The sequence below is a fragment of the Pinus tabuliformis genome, chromosome 8 (genome assembly GCF_031772625.1).
Source record: "Pinus tabuliformis cultivar Carrire ecotype Pingquan chromosome 8, CPIR1, whole genome shotgun sequence".
In the NCBI taxonomy this organism is placed as follows: domain Eukaryota; kingdom Viridiplantae; phylum Streptophyta; class Pinopsida; order Pinales; family Pinaceae; genus Pinus; species Pinus tabuliformis.
This window is the reverse complement of record NC_142294.1, coordinates 2,070,325,443-2,070,349,107: the sequence shown is the minus strand read 5'-3', so window position 1 is coordinate 2,070,349,107 and position 23,665 is coordinate 2,070,325,443. Positions and strand designations below refer to the sequence as shown.

The window sequence follows — 23,665 nt, the reverse complement described above, 5'->3', positions numbered from 1 at the left end:
CTGAGCTAACTAATTACAACTCAAATACAACTCATCCTTATCTCCTTAATTAAGGGATAACTTCCTCAATCAAAGGAATAACTGTTGCATGTCTTCACAAAGACTTCATGTTTGAATTTCTCCAACTAATTAACTCAAAATGAATTAATTAATTATTTTTCAAACAGCTGGTGAGACTAAATTCGAATTTTAATTCAAGGACAAATTAAAATTGGAATATATCCTGAATGTTGTCTATAGCAATGTTATTTTTAGCATTTGTTGCCATTTTCAACACTCCCTCTCAACAAGAAAGGGATTCAACTCGATCCCGATCCAGAACCTTTAGAATGTTCTGCATGCAACACTTATCTCAAATGTTATTGCTCCAACAACTCTAGAAACAAAAAAAAAAAATCCAACCTGAATTAGAATGATGCCTCTGTCATCAAAGTCTCTGACTGTTATTGCCTCTGTCGACTGAAAACTCTGCACCTTTGTGCTCTTCAGTATCTGACTGCTCTAGCCTCTGTCACTTTGATCTCTAACTGCATCAATCACACTGATTCCTCCTGCTGCATCCATGCTACTGCTAGTCCTTTCTCCTAGCACTGCATCCGCACTGCACCTCCTCTCATCATGTTGCATCGTGCTACCCACTATTGCACTGCAACTCAGTTATTGAGAAGTAAGTAACTAATCTCCCTACTGACCTCCCTTTTGGGCTAGAAACACCCTCTTATGCTGAAGCTCCCTCTGCCGCTCCATCTGCATCTATCTCTACCCACTCAGCCAGTCCTGCTACTCCTCGTCGGGGCTCCCGTAGTAAGGTCTAATCAAAGAGGTTGGGTACCTCAAGTATCCTACCCTTATTTTAGCCTTCTTGGGACTATCACTTCACATCACCACACCTCCCACCTAGAGGTATGGCTGCATGTGATCCTTCTACCCACTTGGCTCGAAATTTCCCCCTACTGGAGGTCTTTACATGAGTGGATGCCTCCACTCGGTCTCCTCTCGGCTTCTCTAATTGTGGTTGCTCCACAATTGTCTGAGACTTCTTCTGGCGATACATGTTGAGAGGTAATGTACTCTCTTTCCCAACCTCCAAGTCTCTAACATTTGCCTTGCTCCTCAAGGCTTGGCATGCATCTTGAACCTCAAGAGCATATAGGTTTTGTACCCATGAACCGATCTGTTTCACTTGACCCGTGGTGATGTGTCTAAGGAAAAGCTTTCCTTTACTGAAGACTACATCATAGCCTTTGTCTTCCAACATCGCAACTGATACCAAGTTTTTCTTCAGTCTAGGCACATACTTTACATCAGTCAGGGTGAGAGGCGCTCCTTGCTCCCTTTGAAACACAACCGTACCTTCACCTGAAACACAGTACTTTCCATCATCGCCCATCTCGATGCGCATCTGGAGGTCTTTCTCCTCCAAGGTAATGAATAAACTCTTATCGTCGGTCATGTGGAATGAGGCTCCACTGTCAAGAAACCAACCACAACCCATCATCGATGAAACCATGCATGCAATGAGGGTAAAATCCAATTTGAACTGAGAGGCTAGGTCCTCACCTTCAGATCCTTCCGAGAATCCCTTCTTGGATTTATTCACTGGATAATTGGTTGCATAATGGCCCACCTCATGATCTCTGTCTCTCAATGAATAGGCCATCTCCGGATCAAAACCATCCGGGAACTTAAGAAGTGCTGATTTTCTAGATGGCCTCAAATCATCGGGAATAGCATTATAAACTGTATTGAACCTGATTATGTAATCTTGAACAGACTCACCCGGATTACGCTTGAGGTTGTTGTATTCGGCATTAATTTGAAGCGGATCCTTTCTGATTTCCCACCGATCTAAAAACTGATTCTGAAGTGCTTCCAAAGTAGTAATGTTGTTAGTTGTCAATCCTCTGAACCATTTTCTAACTTCTCCTGCAAATGTTTGCACGAATAACCGCATGGTGACATCTTCCTCATCTAACTCATATAGATCAAAAAATGTGGTCATCTTGTCGATATGTTGCTGAGCTGTAATACTTTGTGGAGTGCCATCAAACATGGGGATTTTACTTTGGTAATCAGCTGGCATATCATGAAGATTTGCAGGTAAAACCAATGGGGCAAACCGGGCAGCCATTGCTCTAGGTGGGGGAGTAGGATGAGTATGAGGTGAAGGAGCTGTGATAGCAGGGATTATAACAAGAGGAGATGTAGTTTGTGGAGTTGGGGGAGTCAGAGGAGTAGGAGAAGAAGGAGGAGAACCGACTGCTGATTCAGGATAGGTGATTATAGGTGAAACTGAAACATAAGGAGGATAAGCTTCTTCGTGAGCCGTGATAGTTGATCCAATGTGATCAGAAATATTCTCAACAAAATCAGCAAGGGTAGTAGCTTGAATACGTGACTGAAGATGTCTAAGGATGAAATTTTCAACCAATTTATTATGTCTCTCAAACTCAATAGCAGCTGCAAAATCAGGGTCAAGAACTAGAGAATCGAGTGCACTTTCAGATTTAGCTTTAAACAGAGATAATTCAAAGCTTTCGTCAAAATCTAAATCTTCAAGATAATCAAAAATAGTTGGACATGAATGAGATCTAAAAATGGGTTTAGGATTTGTAGCCAGCTTGTTTTCTCAAAATGACTAGGAAAGAAAAAGCATTCAGCCTGTGAAAACTCTCAACCTATCATCCACGGCTTAGAGTTAACAATTAAACTGGTATAGGAGTTCAATGAAGCACTATGTTCACAAGCTCATGGAGATTGACTGAAGTAGCGTTTATCTACTTGCGCTGATGTAAAACAAGAGCGTTTTCGAAGGCTACCTGGCGTAACTTCAGGCTCCGTCTAAGACCTATGAAATAACACGTCAATGAGCAAAGGATTAGATGTTCTCCCCAGTATGGTTGCCAGTATGTTAGCGCTTGAAATTTCACCTCAGGCTGAGAAAGGTAAACCTCAAGGCTACATCAAACCATTCAGCCTCGTAGCTAGCCCTACGGGGCAGTAGAAGGCTCTCTCCGGTCAATCTCGGTAAATCTTCAATGGGATGAGATGACCAACAAGGTAACACTGATATTAGGCTAGTAAACTGATTAAAAAGGTGGATTTGGGGTTTTTTGGGTTTTTGGTGGCAAATTGAGGAATTGCAATTTTGGGTGCGGGGATTGGACACAGTTTCTGCAGGGGGTTCCTTGGGGCAAGGTAGGAAACAGTTTTGATGCCTTAAAGTGAGATGGATGATCAGGAATGAAAGATAAGGAGCTAAAGAGAGCAAACAATGACTTTGAATTCCCTTTAGACAGTAGAAAACATTGAAATTAAACAAATTTAAAAGCAGAGCATGGCTAGCATGAATTCGTACTTTAACACTTCATTTGTTTAATGTGCAGCAGTAAAGAAAGGAAATGAATCACATAACAAAGCTTACAAGAACATTGAGAAACACACCATCAACACATGAGTCCACAAGAATCCCAAAGATGACTGCAAAACCCTGGTCTTCCTTAGCCAAAAATTGCAGAGATACAGTGAAAATATACAATGATAGCTTCTCCCTCAAGAGTCCAACCATGAAAATGAGCAAGAAAGTACATAATATAGATGATCTAACCTCTTTCCCTGCCTCCATGGGTCGAGCTCACTATCCTAGGAGCTGTTTCAACAACTTCTAAACTAGATACTAGAAAATAGGCAGTCAAAACAACTTGCCTCTATAAACTTGGAAACCAGTTCATACAATCAATTTTTACCCTTTACATGAATGAATCTTCTAGAAGTGTTAAACAAGAGTAAAAGTGTCTTAGAGTTACCAAAATTACATCAAAGATAATCATCTTCAACCCCAAAAAGTCAAACCAAGTCAAACTGTGCTTTTCCGAGCTATACAGTGAAATCTGGCAAAGTTTGCTCAACGGGTCGCGCCCCCCTGCTCAACGGGTCTCGCCCCTTTGGAGCTCTGTTTGGGGCACTTGCAGGTGTCAGAATTGGGTACAGGATAGCTCGTTGGAAAGGTCTGTGAGTCTACTTTCCAACCCAATTGGAATTTTTTAATTTGGAGGTCATTTGCCTAGTCAAAATTTAATTCTCCCAAGACTGCTTTCTGCAACTCAAAAAAGGGGCAGAAAGTCAAATTTTGCATGTATTTTGACCTTCTGGAGGCCCAAAACCCCATAAAAACTCAAGTCCATCCATGGGCATATGTAAATTTGCATAAAAAATCGCGAAATGCTGAGTTTTTGTGAAAAGGAGTTGCCATGACAAAGGGTCTCACTGGGGGTGAGACCCGTTGAGGAGCCAAAACCTGTAAATTTCCAAAAATTGCCAAAATTACCCAAAATTCTCAAAAATTTTTGGGATTTGTGCTATGGCTGAGCTAGTGAGTACCATGATCTTTGAGGGATTCCTCAGCCAAGATACGGAGTGGATTGGTCTTCTTCCTCCGCCTAAGAGCCTCGGACAACCTCCTTTGGAACATTTTCATTTTGGCCTTGCATACATGCATCCTTGCCCAATAGTGATTCTTCATGTTTCTCAGCAGCTTTTTCTCTTGGTTGGCCTTAGCCAACAGCCTCTCCAAGCGGGCATTCTCCTGAATGAGCATAGACTCTCAGTCAGCAGGCAATGGATCACCGGGTCTTCTACGGTTCAAGAATCGGTCGCTACGAATCCTCCATAGCTCATCAAGTGCTTTCTCCTCCTCCAATTGTTTGTTCCGCTGCTCCAGGTAAGTGATATTCCATTGGGCACCCTCAATTCTCCTCTGCAAAACATCATTTTCAGCCTTGAGATGCTAAATGATCTCCTTCGCCTCTTGGCTAGGAGAACTGGCCTCAAGATCAATCACCGGACCCTCATGAATCATGGGCTCTTTGCCCCTCTGTAGTACCTGTGCTGGTGAAGAAAGCGAGGCCCCTTCCACCTGATGTGGAGATAACACTCGCTGAGCTGAAGATGAAGGCGAGACCCCTTCCACCTGCTGTGGAGATAGTACTCGCCTAGTTGCTGCAAATAAGGCCCTCGGGCCTTTCTGATATGTGAGCCGAGGTGAAGAAACAACATGTCTAGTGACCAGAATATCAGGCTGCTGAGACGGTCCACCCTCCTCATGAATGACCTCGGGATGTGGCTGGGGTGGTGCTGTGCAAAACTCACGGGAGATGAACTCCTCCCATGAGATGCCCTGCTGAGTCAACTGAGGTGAGACTATGAGCTGAATCAAACCATAATGACATAAGCTCATGTACTGCTGGGCCGGGGTCTTCTTCTGCAACATGGGCACCATCCTCTGAATGTTATGAAAGAAGAAGACCGGGATGTTCATCATCCTCACTCGCGTGAAATGCATCAAAAGGCGAATGTGATATGAGTACACCTGTGAAAATCTGCCCTCACAGGTAAAATAATGCATAATAAGCCTCATGATGGGAGCATACTCGCTCCGGAGAAATCTGAATGGAAAAACACCCGCCAAATGTCTCACGAATGGTGGCCGGACATAGGGCTCAAAGTGAACAAAATCTAGCAACCTGCGCTTAGGCCACACCTCACCCACATTCGATATCCCTGTAGCCTGTGAGATCACCTCGGGTGTCAATGTAAAGCTCACCCCTGCCAGAGTGACATGTCCATCATGGAGGTGTAAAACAAACAAGCGGGCCAACTCTCTATGGTGCTGAATCCCATAAATCCTCTCACAGAACTCATAACAAGACATGTACCGAAAACAAGTGACTGCCATAGGACAGGCCTGTAATTCTGCCAAAGAGGTGGGCTCCTCTCGCTTATGATGTCCACCCTTACCACCCTTACGAGGCCTCCTCTGTACCTCAGCCTCTGTAGATGATGAATGGTCATCACTTTGCTCATAACTTTCAGTTTCTGACATGGTTTAGGAGCAAAGTGGACAAACTGAACTGTTGTCTCTGCCTGCAAAAAGTGCTGAACTCTATGTTGTTTCAAGGGGAAAAAGACATGAGGGAAATGTTAGGGGAGGGATCTTTTAACAAGGAATGGGAATATATAAATATTACAGGGAATTTTTAAGGGAAATTTTGCAAATCATTATGCATATAGGAACACATATTTGTAATTGGGAAATCATTTGCAAAGATCATTACATATAGGAAAAAACATGTATGAAAGTGAACATGGGAATATGCATACATGTATTAATAGGGGAAATAGGGAAACCATACACCAAACCTGCTGATATATTCATCAACATTTTCTTTTGTTTTCACATGAATTTTTCCTTTTGTTTACACATGTATATGGTAGAGGGAAATTAGGGTTTTGTATGCTTTGGGAAACGGGTAGGGTTTACATTTTTAGTCATTAGGGACGGGGAAAGATTTGCATTTCATTTGTAAAATAATATGGGAAAGGAGATGAACATATAAGGGTGAGTGAAAGGGAAAGGAGGGAAACAAACCAAAGGGAAAAATAACTTGAAACAACATAAACCCTAGCACAGTTTGCTCATTAACATTGCAGCCATATAATGTATTTTCACTTGCATGATTTGATCATTCAAACATTTTCAAGACATCCACCATTCATAACCAACAAGATTTTTTAAGATTAGACCACCTACCTCGAACAAATTTGTGGCTTGGAGAAAGATTGGGTAATTTTGTTTGAAGTTTGCAGCAAAACAGTTCAACGGGTCGGGCAGGCCGCCCAACGGGTCGCGCAGGCCGCCCAACGGGTCGCGCCCCTCCCAATGGGTCGCGCACGTTGCTTTTCTGAACCGCGGAAGAGCTCTCAACGGGTCGCGCACCTGGTTCGACGGGTCGCGCCCCTCTCTGCTGCCCGAAATTGCTCCTCTTTCGCTCCTTTCTCTCAATCACTCTCTCTATCTCTCTTGCAAGCGTTAGAATGCACAATGAGAGTGAAAGGAGGGAATTTGGGCTTTTATAAGTCTCATTTGAAAAAATTTCATTTACAAACCCACTTTCTAATGTTTTTTCTTTTGACACTTTATAACACTGATTTTTGGTTTCCTCTATCCTGAATTTGACTCATTGAGTGCTTTGACTTGATTCTTTTTGCAGGTAGATCATCTGAGAGACTTTGGCAAGGGGACCAGGGTTACTGCTGTCCTTTTGAAGACTTTTTGGAATTTCATTCTTTTTACAAAAATTTAACATGACCTTGGCTTTAAAAACAGAGTTTTTAAATCCAAGGTTAAAAATGAACTGTACATGATGAAAATATCAAAGAAACATGTTTACAATCCTCTCTCTGGCTTGCTGGGCACTCAAGGACTTTCAAAGACATGACCTTGCAGAGATAAATGACCAAAACCCTAGACCTAGGACCTTTGACCTCAAGACAAAACAAGACAAGCTTGAAAGAGCTTAATGACTGATATGACCTGATCCAGCAAAACCAAGAGGGGCATAAATAAACCAGCTCCTCCTTCAAGGCTATGGCATGCCTAACGGGATGCAAAACTTAACAATGATGAGACACCTACCTATGCAAATGCAAAGAGCTTGGGTCACTGATGGAGGGCTTCAAGACCGACACTAACAGTCATAATGCTTAATACATCATTGCCACCTTTTTACAAACGAAAAGGACTAGGCGTGGGTGAAAATCCCAGAAAACACTCTCCTCTATTTACACAGAGAAATACACAGAAGACACTGAAAAACAGTGGAAAATCTGCCAAAGCCAGACTTCAAAAGATATATAGTTTGACTTATAAACCTTTCGGGTCTGCGTTCTATCGCTATCGCAAGTCACAGTGATCCAAATGCCATGGTCCCCTTTGTATTTGGGTTTATAATGGAAATACGAAAAAATACATTAAAACACTAAAAAACTGGATAAACGCTTCATATCGGATTTCAAATTTTATACTGCCACACCTATAACCCTGTCGGGTCCACTCATTGCCCCTTCATACATCACATGTCGCTTCACTTCCCCAATCTTCGATCGCACTGATCGGCCTTATCGGTTATCGACGTATCGCTGTTTCATTGTCTCCAGTCCTCAACTTTTCCGATCAGCGATCGTCGATTCAATCACAATCATTGATCTATACTTATTGGATCCGACGGTCCACAGCGATTTCGGGTGAACAAATTTCTCGACACTTAACCAACTTTATGGACCCAATGGGAATTATAAACTCCCAATCTATTAGAGTTTGGGTCTGATTTCTTAATTAAAGTCCGATTACTTTAGCACCCGATATTCGTTGGGTGATCAGATCTTTCGATCCTGAGGTTATTCAACATACACATGTTTTAACTTCACTTTGGTTCCATGCGATGTGATATTGGTAGTTGATCTGGACCGTTGATCTATGCGCTCGATCAACGACCCTCCTCAAATCGCGTTGATCGATGTCGCAATTCCTCAAGGCAACGGTCTTTTAACACTTCACTTTGGTTTTTGCTCGATGCGATAATGAAGCTCCATTGTAATATGTGTGTGTGTGTGTGTGTGTGTGGAATGCGATGAAGGTTTTGCTGCTATACTCTGTTTTTCATGGTTTAAACATATATTTCTCCGGTGCGATAAAAGGCTACGATGCGATAATTCTTTAAGGGACTTCGAAACATATTTTCCCATTGTAAATACAATTGAAGACTTAAGAGGTTTTTCCAAGATCCATTTTGGATCAGGCCTCCCCACTGAAAAGATTTTTGGACCACAAAAAGTTGGTTTTAGGCATCGATCAAGTGAGGATACAGTTCCCTCACTTGTCCAATTTCTATCCATCGTGCCTTGCTTGGATTTGAACCTTTGAGTCCTACTCTTAGGTACTCAACATCCCCTTGACATGTAGTTCTTACCTTCCTGTCCAGAACTGTGTCCTCTTGTAACTCATTGAGATACTCAGGCAACAGATCCTCAATAGAAGGCAACTGACTTTGCTCTTTAGGATCTTCAATCAATGAAGGTTCATACAATCTCAAGTTTTCTACATTTATGACTGAGTAGATCTGCATATAAGTTGGCAAATCAAGGTGAAAAGCATTTTCACCAATTCTTTCAAGTATCTTGAAAGGTCCATACCTTATTGGTTTTAGGTTCTTACCTTCACCTTGCATTCTGTCTTTGCTGATATACATCATGGTTGTAAGCATGCTGCACATAACACAAATGCTCATCCCAAAGCTTGGGATGCTTGTTGCAAAAGCCTCTGAGCAACTGGATCATTGTCCTGTTGACCAATTATGTCTGGTCATCTGTTTGTGGATGGAATTTTGTGCTCTTCTTCAACCTGGTGTCCATCAACTCCCATAGACTTGACCAAAACTTCCACCCGAATTGAGAATCTCGATCAGATACAATAGAAGTGGGTAACCCAAAATGAACCTATATATTCTGAAAGAACAACTTTGTTGTTTGTTCAGTTGTAACCTGCTTGTTACATGGTATCAAAATACACATTTTACTGAACATTTCCACAACAACATACAAATAATCATGACCTTTCCTAGACTTTGGCAACCCCCCAACAAAATCCATGGAAACACTTTCCCAAGGACGAGAAGGAATTGGAAGTGGAGTGTACAAGCCTAATTTCCTATTACTAGGCTTGCTTATAGCACACATTGTACATCCTTTGATATATCTAGAAACTGTCTCATGCGTTTTTGGCCAATAACAGAATCTTTGCAATTATGCAATTATTTTACTTACACCAAAATGACCTAATATGAGAGAAGTATGTGCTTCTTGGATTATGTTAACTCTTTCAGTTTGTGGAATGCGTAACTTTCCCAAATGATATAAGAGTTGGTCCTTTACATAATAATCCAATTCTTCTACTTGTTTGCCATGACTTAAAGTTGCATATACATCTTTAAAATCTACATCTTGAGCATATTGTTCAATGTAACTTTCATGCATTATTGAGTTATGCTTAAGTATAGTAGATGCATTTATGATTGGTCTTGACAACATGTCTACAACCTTATTGTGTATGCCCTTCTTATATCTGATGACAAGATGAAATTGTTGTAGAAAAATCATCCACCTATAATGTCTTGATTGTTGCAATTTAGTTTGTGAGTGCAAATATTGAAGTGGCTGATGATCTGTATGTATGATTGTTATTTGCCCATTAAGTAATGTTTCCACTTTTTCACACTTTGTACTAATGCATACAATTCTTTATCATATGTATTATAATTAACTACTGCAGAAGTAAATTTCTTAGAATGATAGCATATGGGCTTTCTGTGTTGCATCGACACTGCTCCTATGGCATAGTCACTGGCATCTATCTCAATCTCAAATGGATGTTGAAGATCTGGAAGTGCTAGTACTGGTGTTGTACTGATTTTCTCTTTTAAGGTGTTGAATGCTTTCTGCTATTTGCCTCCCCACTGAAACACTCGTTTCAAACTTGTTAAAGGATGTAATGGAGCTGAAAGCAATGAGAAGTTAGCAATAAACTTTCTCCAGTATTGTGCTGCCCCTAGGAAACTCCTAACCTCTGTAGAAGATTTGGGTTTAGGCGAATTCACAATGACTTCAACCTTAGAGGGATCTACCTTCAGTTCATGTTGGCCAGATAAATCGATCTTGCGGACAAGACCGATCTCCCTAGTATCAGAAGATAGTCTAGCAACAAACAGACAAACAAACCTATCTTTCTCAAGACATATGCGATTTATAAGTAAATACTACAAAGGTGTTAAGACCCTACCTTAGATCCAGTACTTGTTCGTAGTAGTCGTCCTCCAATCGTTCGAAAGAGTTACCTTTGAAGACCTGCAATCACAAACAAGCAAACATTAAATAACACCTACATAGCAAATATTATAAATCGTGTCTATTATGGTGATAAAGGAATCCATAAAATAAACCATGAATTAACAGCTTATTGAGAAAAATAAATATATTTGTATTAACTTTGAATAGTAGAATAACCTTACAACCTTTTCAGCCTTGATGTTGAACAAGCTCTTCCTGGGGTCCGAAACAGGAATTTCCTTTACTTTGACAAGTCTTGCACTCTTCCAAATGAGATCTTAGAGGTATGTAATCTCTCCTCATAAAAACTCAATTAAAGAAGACTAAGTTCCAGCAGAATTTCACCTCAAAAAAAATATTAAGCTTCCAACTCCCAAGTAACCAGCTCAATGCTTCTTTTTGTAGTGCAGAGGAGGAGGTTACTAGTCCACCTATGAAGGGATAGAATCCTCCTTCAAAGGGATAAGCTCCTCACATCAAGGGATTAGCTCCTTAAGGTATGGGTTACATGAACCTTAAAAGAGTGAACTTGCCACCTCAAGATTCCTTCCAGAAGCTTCTAGAAATAACTGAAAGTGAGTTTTTTTCATAATATACTCATGCCTTTTTAACTTTCATAGGGGTCCGCACCTTTAACACAGAGACAGTGCTGTCAGGTGTGCAGAAGACATGACCATTAGGTGCGGGACTGCAGGTAAGACAAATATAAAGTGCGAAACCAGAGTTTTAAAGACTTTTGAAATCTTTTCTCTTATTTTCCAGACTTGATATGAGGAACTGATGTTTTAGACTTGCAGAGGAGGAAAGTATGAGTGGTAATGAACTCAAATCCCAAATGAGATGGATTCAGATAATAACTCAATCACTGCACTATACTCTGCAATGTTATTCATTGTTTGATCGAGGCTTACCCCATGCATAGACACTAACTCATCAGAGGGTGAATAGATAACCCAAGCTACGGAAGAAATGTTCCGTGTACTATGACAAGCACCATCAGCAAAACCAATGTATGTTTGAAGAGACGTCGACATCTACAATATCAAGAGTAAAATCAAGATAAGCAGGAATAGTGATAAGAGCACTCTCTAAACTAGGCACACTTTTCTAATCTAAAACACACCAGCTGTAAAGAAACTAATCTAACAAAAAATCTCCACACAGAATTTAAGCATAATATCTCTTCAGATAAAGTCCATTTCTGCGTTTATTCAAAAAGACACCGTCAAAATGTATCAATTCATAAGCCCCTTTTGTTAGCTTTTGCTTAACAATGTAAGGACCATGCCACATAGGTACAAATTTTCCAGCCCCTAGCTTATCGTTCGCTTGATCATATACTAAAACTAGGTCTCCTTCTGAAAAATTATGAGGTGTAACACTTCTGTCGTACTAAGCTTTCATTCTTTTTGCATGAGTCTCGTTTGCTATTACAGTAATGTGTCGATTCTCATCTAGCTGAGCTAAGTACAAAAAAATGTTTCTCTTCTTCAGATTTAGTTGAGAGTAATTCTATGGCTAATTGTAATGATGGAATTTCGCATTCAATAGGTAACACTGCTTCCAAACCGTAGACCAGTTTAAAAGGAGTGGAACCAATCGATGTTTTCACTGAGGTCCGATATGCCCAAAGTGCTGAAAATAGCATGGTATGCCAATTGGACTAATGAATACCAATGATTTGTTTAATCGTAGTGACTAAAACTTTATTGATAGCTTCAACCAAACCATTAGCTTGCGGGTAATACGGAGTAGAACTATCGTGGTGCAAGCCAAGTTGATCTGTCAATTCAGTCATCATGATATTTCAAAAGTGATTTCCATGATCAGTAATAATAGCTTGAGGAACACTGAATCTAGCAATTATATGATTGAATATGAAAGTTGCACCAGTCTTGCCATATGCCGAAAATGTAGGCATTGCCTCGGCCCACTTAGTAAAATAATCTACCACTAGGATAATATATGCATGCCCCCCGGCCGAGTGAGGGTTATATGTAATAAAGTCAATACCCCCATTTGCGAAAGGACTGACAACAATTATAGGGTGAAGATCAGTTTCAGTTGAACAGGAATCAAAAAACGACTGTACAGCCTGATATGCAATTTCAAAGGGACTCAAAGGCATCGCGCCATCAAATGAATCCACCTCAGAATCAGAAGGTACAATCCAAGGATCATCAAAAGTAACAGTATTCGATGAAATCATATGAATATTTGTAATAGAAGGCGATACATTAGGAGGAGGGAAGGAAAAAGTTCCCAGTAAACCAGAATCTTTAATCAAACCTACGCCAACATCCTTGTAAGGGATAGTCGTTTTACCGATGTGCTGAATACTATCTGTAGAGGCTGGGTCGGATGAGAAATAAGTCAGCTGGTCTATCGTAATGATCTTTCCATTATGAGGAAACTTGATAAGCCGAAAAATCGATGAAACAATAGCAGTCATAGCATAAGACCAACTACAACCCAGGAGAAGGTTGTAATCTAGAGGGGCATCAACCACTTCCACATATAGATTTACGGTTTTTCCTTCAACCCCTATAGTTAAATCGTGAAAAATACCAAAAGGATGGAACCCCCGACCATCAAAAGCCTTTAGAATTATCGGAGACTGATTGAGTGTGGGAGAACCAAGCGATTTCCAACACTGGATCGACATAATACACGTAGAAGCCCCTTCATCAATCACAGTCTGAAAGCAAGGTCTGTTTTTGACTAAAACTGGAATCTGGAAAGCCATTTGATGAGGTAGGCGGGGTGTACTATTCTCTAAATCGAAGATTATTAGGTTCGAATCCTGAATATCGATAACTCCTATAGTAGACAATAGTAATTTATGTTGTGCTGGGCACGATTGCAACACTTCCAAAGCCGACATTGTTGAAGGGGAAATAGCTAAGTCTTCAACAATGTTGTAATTCTGAGCAGCTCTCGCATGTGGATTGAAAGCTGATTTACGAAGTACACCTTTAGCAGGTGGTTTGATTACTAAGTCAGGGTTGGGTTTCTCGATCTGTAGTGGATCGGAACCAGGAGGAGGTGTAGTTGATGTGTTTGAATTAAAAGATTATGCTTCTTTACCACCAACAGGAATTTTACTACCATAATCTTGTGATCGTGTTGCAATCCTGACATGAGACATCATCATAATGGGTTCTTCTAAGGCATTCGAGGAAGAACCAATCATCTTACTATCTTGAGTAGGAAAAGGATCCTTTAAGACAACAGGAATTTGAGAACCTTTAAGGAAATTTGAAACCTCTACTCGATGTGGGCATTCTTTGGTAAAATGATCCTCGTCATAAATGAAACAAGGATAGCGAGGTTTCCGTTTTTCATCAGTAGATTCATTTTTATCCATTTTATCTTTTCAATTTTGTTTGTTTTTCTTCTTCCCCTTCTTTTTACTACCGGATTTTGATTTGGTTGTAGATGATTCTACGACATGGATGTCGGCAGAAATTTCAGCGGAAGAATATCTTGTTAGGGAATCAGGTAAAGTTATTATAGGAGAAGAATTCTTTGAAAATTTCTTCTTACTTTTAGTACTAACTGAACCAATCATACCATCAATGGCATGAGACCCTGAAGGAGCTGCAGTTATTTGACCGTGTTTTGGAAGATCAAGGATTTTTTCATGTAAAGTACCTGACTGCATATAGACGAGGTCAAGGTACTGAGCCTAAGCAATGACTTGCTCTTCAGTGAAAACTCCTCCCTTAGCTACATCTTCAGTGATTTTGGGTAACAATGATTTAATGAACCATTCCGCTAAAATTTGATTCGGAATGAAAACTTTCACTAAATGCCTTCTACGTCGCCATTCATGAATATGATCAGAAATATATGTGGACGTGGATTGTTTCAGTGAAGTTAACAGTTCCGTGCCATTGTCGTATCTGACAGGAAACTGAAAATGAGTTAAGAAAGCAGTGGCTAACTGATTGAAATTATTAAAAGAGCCTCGTGGTAACTCAATGTACCATTTGGCGGCAAGACCAATAAGAGTTCGTTGAAAAAGATGCAATCGAATTGAATCATCAATGATTGAATTAAATGCACACCAGAGGTGATAAGTCATAATGTGATTTGATGGATCCTCTCCTGACTTACCCTCGAATTTCAGGATATCACTAGGCAACTTACTAGGCATTGGCGGCCAATACGGAAGATAGTAAATCAGATCGTTCGTAAGGCGCGACAAATCAGGTAAATCCAAAGTTGCAATAAATGGTAACTAACGGTTAGGGTTGCAAAAACCTTGAGTAATGAGACCAGTTCCAGGAGGAGGATATCCAAGATAACTTGGAATCGGATTTGCATTAGGAATGTTATAACCTCCTGGAAAACCAGGATTAACCGGACCAAACTGGGGTTGTTGAGGCTGTTGATAAGTATAGCCAGGATATGGTTGATACTGATAAACTGGGTTTTTTACAGTAGGACCGAATTGATACTGTCCCTGGAACTGTTAATATATGAATTGCAGTTGACTTGTGGAAAACGTACTTGTCCTACAGGCATCTGGACCGAAGTCTGAACTCTAGGTCCTGACTGTGGCACAGAGACTTGAGGAATTTGCACTGACGCGGGGATAGTAGAAATCAGAGCTACAGAAACTCCAGAAACAGGTGTTGTAGGTTGAATAGAAGTTGCAGCAGTTTGAGATGGAGTACGAGGTGTGCTAGGTCCAGGCTGCTGAACTAAACCAGGTGCAGGGATTTGAACAGTAAGTTGGACAGGTTGCTGGGTTAGACCAGAAACCAAAGGTTGTCTAGGTTGATTAGGTAACTACACATTAGGTTGCATAGTCTGTTGAGTTTGAGACGGATCCCACACCATGTTCATTCCGGAGTATGGAACCATAAAATATTGTGCATATGGAGGACCATAACCTGGTTGAACGTAGGGCTGATAATTAAGTGGTACATTTCCAGCTCCTTATAAAAATGATTGACTAGAAGACGGTTGGAAACCTTGAGTTGGGTATTGACCTTGAGGTTGATAACCCTGAGGCATGTACTAAATCTGGGGTTAACCTTGGGGTATGTACTGAGTCTAGGGTTGACCTTGGGGTATGTACTGAGTCTGGGGTTGACCTTGGGGTATGTACTGAGTCTGGGGTTGACCTTGGGGTGTGTACGGTCCTGAAGGTTCAAAACCTTGAGGTAGCCCTCCAGGCGATAATTGACTACCTTGAGGTTGCCCCCCAGGCAGTAACTGACTACCTTGGGGTTGCCCCCCAGGCAGTAACTGACTACCTTGAGGTTGAGGATTTGGAATACTACCAAACATCATAAGGATTTGCTCTGCGTTCAACATTTGAGTTCCATTACTACCAGATGATAAATCTTGTTCAGTCGGTCGAGGAGTTGCTCCTGTAAAAGTACTAGAGAGTGATTGGTACCCCGAAGGAACAGAAGGACCGCCAGATAAAATGTTTCCGTGATTGGGAAAACATAGATGACTGTCTTGACATGATCGAAGAAGGATAATAACCTCTTGGTGTAGGATGAAAAGGAATTCGAGGTGGTGAAAAACTAAGACCCGGGTTTTCTAAAAAAATTGTCAATGATAAATACCAAGCGTCACTCCTAAAAGGACTGTAGAATATTGATTCACGCTCCCTAAGATTTAAAGTCTGTTGGTTTTCGGGAAGAGTTACATCTTCGTCTGGACTAACAAGTTCTTCAATAGAAATGAGGCCAGAAGGAAGATTTTGAGTAATGATATTTCTTACCCTAGGTGAACCAGGATCACTAGAAGTTGGAGTAACAAATCCTGAAGATGGTTCCAAAACAGCAGGTTCAGTGTCAGGCTCAGAAATTTCAGGTTCTTCAGCTAATTCACTGGAAGGAGAAATACTACTAGTAACTTTGGAAAATGAAATTGGCTCTTGAATATACTCTATTGTTTGTATTTGATAATCAGGATGAACAATTAAATATGACTCTCTGGCTTCTGGTGATCCAACTCTACTGTCACTAGGTGATACGAGAGCTCACAACCCTTCAAGTTGGCTTGGTGTGTACTCAGGAGGTTTCCCTTGAAGTCTACGAGATTGTCTCAGTAATTCAGCCACGATTAAATATTAATTAATCACACGCCAACAAAGAAAATTTCAATAAAAACACCTAAAATCTCTAAAGAAACAAACAGTTGAATCACACACCTAAAAAATCTAAGAGTTCAAACCACGCACAAACAGTAACTTCCCGTACTAAAAACACTAGTTGGTGATGAAATCCAACTTAGTAGAAGTTTAATACAGAAAGGGCGGTTGGAACAGTTACCCCGACAACCTGCTTAATGAAACAAACTAGCACAAGTTTCTTCACAAAACCATCTCGAGTGAAGAGAACCCCCCCAGAGAGTCCAAGTGATTTTACTTGACATCTGCTCCAGGTACAGTGAGATCTTTCCTTCACCATCACCTTAGGAAAAAATCTTAAGTTTATGGACACTAAGGTTACCAATAGCAAAAAATACAACTGGGGGAACAGTCTACGATCCGATCTACGCGCAAGGGCAAAGTAACAAAGCTCAATCCCCTTGAAGGCTCCTCGACATTGTCAATCTGAGGTTTACCAACAAGTGACCCTAGGCTCCTCAACAATGGTTAATCCGAGGTGTTATCACTAAAAATTCTGTTGACTAAATTGTTCAGACTAGCTAAGGACAAAGTGTTTCAGCAGCGCATGAATCCTTTAGCAGTTTCGCAGCGCAACCTGTTTTAGTGATTTCGTAGCGAAAACACTGACCTTGCACTGGCTGCGCTGCGAAATTGGGAAATGACAGATATTTAAGGTGAATTGATGGAAACACTGCAGGAAACGAGGTTTATCAAACTGTTATATGTGGGCCTGTACTCCATTGAAGGAAGAGGATGATATGACTTGCCGTTGTCTGCATATGCTTTGAAGGGGAACATTCCAGTGGTAGTTCTACTTTCTCACAGCTGTTGTGGCAGGTTCTCATGATCACCAACGGAGGTCCATCAAAACTCTGTTTTATACCCAAGTCTCAAAATCGTGGTCCTTTTTGAAACCAATGCTCGATCAGAATCGGTTTATGAGAAGGTTGTCTTTGCAGCTCTTTATGACACATGGCAAGTTTCTGAGGGAGGATATATTGCTAATGTACATGTGCTGAGTGTTAATTAACTATTAGAATCGACTCTGGACACGGCATGTGGCAAGTAGTATATTCACCTCGACTACTCATGTACCTTACACCCAAATGACAAGCCAGCGTGAAGCTCTTGTAACTTTCCTTTTTCCCTTTTACCAACGATTACACTTGTCAGGCTACATATTATCCTCGCCATCCTTTCAGTGTGTTGTCCGCTACCCGAATTCTTCAAAATCCAACTGGAATTGAAAACCGACTTCACAGAAGAAATCAAGAAACTAGGGCTCAACCGAGACTCTAGAGCGTTCACAGGCTTGAATCACTGTTTCGTGCATCAGTTGGAATTCTTTCTGGCATTTCGTGTGGAAGTTTTCTTCACTGCATTCGATTTCTTTGTTCGTTGTGATCGCAGCAGAAAAAGAATGGGGAAGTGGAGACTGGTGATCCATCAAAGTTACATCAAGAAAGCGGAGAAGCGGGAGAAGGGGCATGTCATAGTTCAGCAGAGTCTCGAGGAACTTGTCGAGGATATGACCAAATTTCAGGACTTTGTGCATTGGCCCTCATACCGGCGCCCCCCTGCATTACAAAGTGCTTCCTTTCCATAGAGTTATCAAAGGTTTTATAATACAAGGTGGAGACATTTCAGTTCAAAATGGTACAGGGGGTGAATCAATATATGGATTAAAGTTTGATGATGAAAACGTTCAACTGAAACATGAGCGCAGAGGAATGTTGTCAATGGCAAACTCTGGACCTAATACAAATGTCTCTCAATTTTTCATCACAACAACAAGGACTTCCCATCTGGATGGAAAGCGTGTTGTCTTTGGGAAGGTAATTAAAGGCATGGGAGTTGTGCGTGGCAATGAGCATACTCCCACAGAAAGTAGTGACCGCCCTTCTCTAGATGTGGTAATTTCAGATTGTGGGGAGATCCCAGAAGGATCAGATGATGGAATAGCTAATTTCTTCAAAGATGGAGATTTGTATCCAGACTGGCCAGCTGATCTTGATGAGAAATCTGCAGAAATTTCATGGTGGATGAATGCGGTAGATTCTGCGAAATGTTTTGGGAATGAAAATTACAAGAAAGGGGATTATAAGATGGCTTTAAGAAAATACAGAAAGGCATTGCGCTATCTTGACATTTGCTGGGAGAAAGAAGGTCGTGATGAAGTTGATATAAATGATGAAGTGCACTACCTGATTCGAGATCTGGTGATGCATATGCATGAACAGGAGCAAGACCTAAAGAATAACATTATTGGTTTTCTTACCAACATATCGGTCCCTGGAGCAGCAGTGACTGTTTGAACCAATAGAATGACATATGAATAAAGTTGCATCACCAAAGGTTGAACGGATCACTGTATAGGTCCTTCTATTGGTTCTGTTTGTTGCTTGTCGTTAGAATTCATGTTGGGTTTTCATTAGTGGCTGTTTGGAGGACACTGACATGAATACAGTCATCAATTACAACTACAGGATACCAATCATATTCATAAGCAGAGCTATGATTTTATGATGTTCGATCTTCTTTAAAATGATGATGATGATGGATCAATGATAATGCGGCAGTACATGACATCATTACAACACCCATACTACAACTGCAATGAAATTAAGTGAAAGTTATGTTTTGCAAGAACCTGTACCAGCCCCAGTGTTATGCAGAATATAGTAATGTTGTAAAGAGGAGGTTCAGTAATGAAGACTGTGAAGTGGAGCGAGCCCTGGTTTTGTAGGCCTGGGGAAGTAGATCAAGATAAGAAAATCAGAGTGTTACCTTCCTCAAGCCACATTCTAGGATGTGTTTCAAGGTCCACGTTCTTCATAGTAGCATTGATATTGAACAAGTAACAAGAGAAACTACAGGTCAATTTGTTTTCTTTCTATTGAAAGTTGCAGCTTTAGAGGTGGTACGAAGGACTTCTGAAGCAAAATTTCCAGTAGTATGGAGGGGTATACAAGGACTTGGGTTGCTTAAATGCCCACCTTTTAGCTGGTTGCAGAGGTGGACTCCATTCAGACTTCTTGCTAAGAGCACACAGGAATTCTCAAGGCCAGTGTTGTTTTTTTTTTTTCAATTGCTACCACATTTCTGGGTCAGTCCAAGGATTGTGACTTGTCTGCAGATTCTCAAGCAAATCATTTACCAACTACAGATTCATTTGCTACGGAACAAATAGAGGTTGTTAACAGCAGTTTCGTAGCGCGCTACGAAACTGCTGTAGGTGGTGATTTTAAACGCAGAGCAGCTATTGTGATACTGTGAGCGAGACATCTATCTATCAATATCACCTACAGCACATCAGAAACATGGCAGCATTCCATACCTGGGGTTATTAAAAGAGCTGGGACATGTTGCTGAACTTTCGAAGGATGGTAGGAGACAGGGACCTTAAAAATAGGTGTTTTGATCCTGATGATAAATGATCCATCAGCGCTAACAGGTATCCAAAGTCAGCGTTCCTTGCATCTTTAGCTCAGCTATCTCAGCCTAACTGAAGGAGGACAGCTGTCAAGGATCCAAGAAGAATCAAGCATACGAGGAGAATGGAATTAGTGTTTTAGTTTGATTAGGATTTTGTGTAATTACAGTTCAGCACTTTGTAATTAATGAATTAGTTAAATAGCATGTAGGAGTAGTTAATAGGGCCTTCGAGCTCGCTCTAGAGAGGGAAGAATGTATTCCTATAAATGGATCAAATTAGGATGTAATAGGGGTTGGAGATTTTATAAAAAAACAGAGTTTTATTTGGGCCGATGTAAAAGACTTATTACAGTAATAGAAAAACAGCTGTTGTTTCTTCTCAAGATTCTCAATAGATTATATTGTTCAAATGTAATGGTGGTTTATTCTCTTAATGTTCTTTTACAGCCTTGTTACAGAATAATCACTCAAAATTCATGTTTAATGCTCTGACTTCCTGTATGTTTGGCAAGCTGTGGTTTATGTAAAGTATGTTTGAACATCTGATGTAAAGAGCCTTGACTTCCATGAAATGACTGTGCTTTTGTTTACTGAATGTGTGAGACTCCATAGCCCAATGAAGACTAATTTGATATTTGTCCAACCAGCTTTGTTTTCATAAATGTGTGAAGAGTTAGCCATCTGTTGTTGTGATTGATTCTTATCAAAAGTCTGTGAGAGAGCCCTCTCTGACTAAGGAGGCTAATCCTTAGTCTAAAGTCTGGTTGAAAGAGTTACATAAAATCTTGCTTGGTTGCAGCCCTTAGTACTGATTTTGTGATAACATTTTGGTGCGTCTGCCGGGAGTCGAATGATTACTCATTCCCGAAGTTTTAAGATTGAATTTCTGAAGGTAGCAGGAGTTCAAAGTGGTTTTCGAGGCTGCAAAACTACCTTGGCGACTCCATTGTTGAAGAATTCGAAATTCATAGGTTCATGGTGATTCCACTGGAGTTATGAAGGACCCAGAAGCTGCCATTCTTAGTTCAAGGTATGCATGCATAGATTTCTCAGGAATTCATGGTTTCCCAAATCATTGTCCCAAAGATGCATATTTTCTAAGGAATGGTCCCAAATTCAACGGAGAAGATTTGAGTTTAACCTTGAAGCATATATCAGATTTTTGTGAATTTTTAGAGCTTCTTAGAGTTAAACATGAGGATGTTTGTATAAGGTTATTCTATGATTCACTTCAAGGGAAATGCAAACAGTGGGTTGAATGCTTTCCTGCCAAATCCATTAAGTCATTTCAAGACCTTTGGCTCATGTTTTTGGAGGAATGGATAGATAGGTCAGAGTTGGTGGCAGACTCTCCCTCAGTTGCAGATTTTAAGCAATGGAATAATGATTATAGCAAAGAAGAAACAAATGAAAATTTTTCTTTGTCCTTGTCCTCATATCTAAAATCCTTTGACTACAAGGCAGAGGATAAGATGAAATTTTTTGATGAATTTGTCAAAGACATTGAGAAAGAAATTGAAGGTTTAGAAGGACAAATTCAGGCATACAGTTTTCATGATCATGATCATTATTCTCAGAAGTTTTCTATGGCAGAACGCAAGGAGACTATGCTGGTTCCTTTCTCTTTCACGATTGAGGAACTGAACACTGTGGTTGAAGATCAGTTTGCACAGCTGGAAAGTTACAAGGAAAAACAAGCTGATCATGTGTTCTGGGATCCTATAGCTGATTACATGGAAGAGTTTTACTCTCCAGTGTTTCAGTTTTCCTATAAAGATCAGAGGCAGTTTCAGTGGCAGCGGTCATCACACTGTCAGATTGGCTCTGAACTCCAATGCGGTCAAAGAAATCAAATATCAGATAAAGCAGAGGATTGGCTACATTGGAAATTTCATATTGATTGAGCAGAAGGAAATTGAAATTGTTAGGGTAGGTAGGTAGGTAAATTGCAAATAAGCTCAAGGTTGACTGAGCATTTATTTTTCAGTAGATGTAGTTTTCTTTCTCCTACAGTCATGCTGGTCAGGCAAATTTCTGTTTGTCAAATAAATTTTATAAGGCACTGGAACTGCAGGTTCTTAGTGTACCACAAGGGCACACTATCCCAAGTGGAGCCACTGTTATCACTAAAAATTCTGTTGACTAAATTGTTTTTTTTTTTTTTACAAAGTCGGTTACTCATGTATTAAAAAAAACCTTCTGAATAGAGATCTAGTACAAGGTGAGGGAGAGTATGAGAGCTGAGGCACAAAATCGGGTACGCAGACCCATAATCCTCGTAGCTTCTCTTAGTTGAACGCAAAGCTAAAAACAAACGGCTATACTGCCTTACATAGGATCCTCCTAGCCAAGCAAATTTACAATGCATGAAATCAAGGAAAGTGTTGAGTGACCGAGTCTTCCTTCCGGGCGCTGGCTCTGGTCGATGTTTCTGCCTGTTGGCTTTCAGTGAGGGTGCGAAGATGATCGATTACCGCCTCCATGTGAATGCAGCGGTCCTTTAAGTCTTCAATCTCCTTTTTCCTTTTTTCCAGCTTCTTTCGTTTGGAATTTCTATCAGCATGGTAGTCCTCTGTTAACTCCTTCAGTTGTTTTTTCAGACTGTTAATCATAATAGTATGTGCCTTGCACATATTACATTCTTTGTTATTGAAGATGTTCTCCAAAGGGTCTCTGTTCTGGGCTTGGTTGGAAGGCTGGCCTTGCTGATCCGCCATCGAGATGGCCTGAGGATTGATAGCGGAGAGCGCGCTGGTGGTGAGAATGCCGGAAACAGCTTTGGAGGGAGCGGAATCACTGAGATGCTGGAGCTTTAGAAGAAGGAGAGAAGGTCTCGAAGGCTTCGGGAGGGCGCTACTGAGAATACAAAAAACACTTTTGATTAGAAACAGAATCACATGAAACAGGAAATGTCTTACCCCGGGATCAAGACGGAAGACCAGAACACTTGGAGAAGAGAGAGCTTCCGGGCTGCGCCAAGACTTTGAGAGGGCTCCTATAGCTCGATCCCTGACTGTATAGGGGTTGTGAAGCTGTCCACTATTTATAGATGGAGGGAGGTCCCTAACTCGGGTGGAGTGGGACTGAGTAAGGCCGATCTTGGGAAGAATTCGGTCAACACTCATGATTACCCTGTTGTCCATTCGCGTACCTGAGATATGGGCTTTGCTGGGTTTGCAGAGAGGGCCTGCTTTGAAGGGGTGAGGGATCACGCATACTCTGGGGGTGATGATTAAATTTGTGGCCCGAAATCGAGAAGATCTCTCTTTGTACCCATTTATGCTGCTTGGGGATTTGGAAGGAGATTCGAAAAGATGGCCTGAGTGCCTGAGGTGACTTCTCCCTTGAGATGGGGTGGCGGGGGGCTTTTGG

The 23,665-nt window shown here is 40.9% G+C and overlaps 1 pseudogene; it reads left to right on the top strand.

Moving 5' to 3' along the window:
* LOC149244784 (peptidyl-prolyl cis-trans isomerase CYP40 pseudogene) overlaps nt 1-19,173 on the top strand; it is a 73,937-nt pseudogene extending 54,764 nt beyond the window's left edge.
* Nucleotides 19,174-23,665: the final 4,492 nt, after the last annotated feature.